The 2233-nt window shown below is 36.1% G+C and overlaps 1 protein-coding gene across 1 annotated transcript in view; it reads left to right on the forward strand.

The window, feature by feature from the left end:
• Positions 1-2233, forward strand: part of CEP83 (centrosomal protein 83kDa) — an 83432-nt gene that overhangs the window by 40150 nt on the left and 41049 nt on the right. The window lies entirely within an intron of this gene.

Consider the following 2233-nt stretch of genomic DNA (forward strand, 5'->3'; position numbering starts at 1 on the left):
GGCTCTTGCCAGCCCCCATCCACTGTAAGAAGTCACTAATAGTCCTAGCCAGTTTGGCTCAGTGGATAGAGTGTCAGCCTGTGGACTAAAGGGTCCTAGGTTTGATTTTGATCAAGGGCATGTGCCTTGGTTGCGGGCACATACCTAGAAGCGGGTGTGCAGGAGACAGCTGATTGATGTTTCTCTCTCATCAATGTTTCTAACTCTCTATCCCTCTCCATGTCTGTAAAAAATCAATAAAATATATTTATAAATAAATAAATGGGAATAATACCTGTCTCTTACAGGGTTTTCGTAAGATTAAAGGTGGCATTTAACATAATAAATAGTAGCTGGTGATGAAAATGATCATGGTAATGATTACATACTTGTGATATCATTAAATGAGAAAATGATGTACATAACTTTGAGACCATTGACTGATTTCATTCTTCACTATATCAGTAACTGTGTGCATGACTTTAGGCAAATTACTTAATATCATTGGGATCTATTTTCCTCATAGATGAAATGAGGCATTGCTCTAGCTGATCTCTGAAAATCCTGTCAGCCTACTAAGTTTCTATAAGTCCTACTAGAAAATAAATAACTTGATTGCTTCCTGGTTAATTGTATGCAAATTATTTCTATATTCAGTGGATATATATTGAGTGCCTTCAGTGATAAAATATGCAAAGAAATGGATAGAAAAGACTTAATTTCAGGATACAGGGAGTTCTCTCCTGGTATAAATTATTTTCAATTTTATAAAAAGAAATAGTGAGTATTCAGTATTTTCAAAAAACTGCTGTGGACCTGAGTAGCCGAACTGAACTGGAATAACCTGAACCACAGATGGAGCATTAGGACACTGGATAAGTTGGCTTTTGCTGTGGTTTCTAACTCTTGGGGACCACCAGATACTTTCCTTGCAGCATATTTATGTGAGCTCTTTGGCTTATTTGTGCCCTGACCCTGATTTTTTTTTCTTTTTCTGTACATAGCCTTCCCTGTTGCTCTTTTTAGAGTTAGTGCGTAGATGATTTCTCGTATTCTGCCTATGGAAGAAGAGTATTTTAATGTAGTATTATTTCTCTGCCTGTTTGTTAATACACATTGCTAAAAGTTGCCTGTCTATTTTGCATATAAATGGCATATTAAAATCACTCTTTAACTTTAGACAAGCCAAGTTTTCATTTGAAATATTGTATGTGAAAAGTTTTCATTGGAAAGATAAATTTTAAATAATATTTCAAACATGATTGTCAGTTTTCTTTGCAACTTGAAGTTTTCATCGACATTATTTTGCAATTCTAGTAAATGCTTGAAATGGTAGTTTACAATGCAAAGGAACACCTGTGCTGTATTCAAATTTGTGTTATCTTTTTTTAATGGAGTTATGTCAGTGTGACTACCTTTCTATTGGAAAAATATTACTAAAGCCCTGGCTCGGTTGAACGTCATCCCATGCACCTAGAGGTCCCAGGTCAGGGCATATGCCTGGGATGTCTGCTTAATACCCAGTAGGGGGTAGGCAGGATGTAGCAAATCGATGTTCCTCTCCCTCTCCCTTCTTCTTTCTCTAAAAAAATAAAACTAAAAATCACTACACATATTATTAGACATAGTCTGAGAATGATGCTCTTAAAGGTTTTTCACATTCAATGAGGTAAATTCTTCCAGTTACCTCACGAGATGTTTGATCTTTAGAACTCATATAATTCAGACAGCTTTAAAGAAGCTTCCCACAGAGTTACCCTTATTAGCCAAGTTAGTGAGATCATACAGCCTGAGACCGTTGAAAAAAATAAGAATTTAAGAATACTATCTCTTTGGGATTTGCGTCAAGAGCTTCTCAAGTAATACATTTTTCAACTCTATTTCTATTTCTTATATATTTTGTTTTCTAGCATGTCTCTATGTGTATGTGTAATTTAAAAGATTCTGAAACCTTGCAAAGCACCACTATTTCCATTTTTTAATTAAATTTTTATTGTTCAGATTATTACAGTTGTTCCTCTTTTTTTTCCCCACCATAGCTCTCCTCCACCCCACCCCACCCTCTGCCCTTACCCCTTCCACTGTCCTCATCCATAGGTGTACGATTTTTGTCCAGTCTTTTCCTGCACCCTCACACCCCTCTCCCCCCAAGAATTGTCAGTCCACTCCCTTTCTATGCCCCTGATTCTATTATATTCACCAGTTTATTCTGTTAATCAGATTACTTATTCACTTAATTCTTAGATTCATTTGT

This window comes from Myotis davidii, unplaced genomic scaffold (assembly GCF_000327345.1).
Source record: "Myotis davidii unplaced genomic scaffold, ASM32734v1 scaffold581, whole genome shotgun sequence".
NCBI classification, from domain to species: domain Eukaryota; kingdom Metazoa; phylum Chordata; class Mammalia; order Chiroptera; family Vespertilionidae; genus Myotis; species Myotis davidii.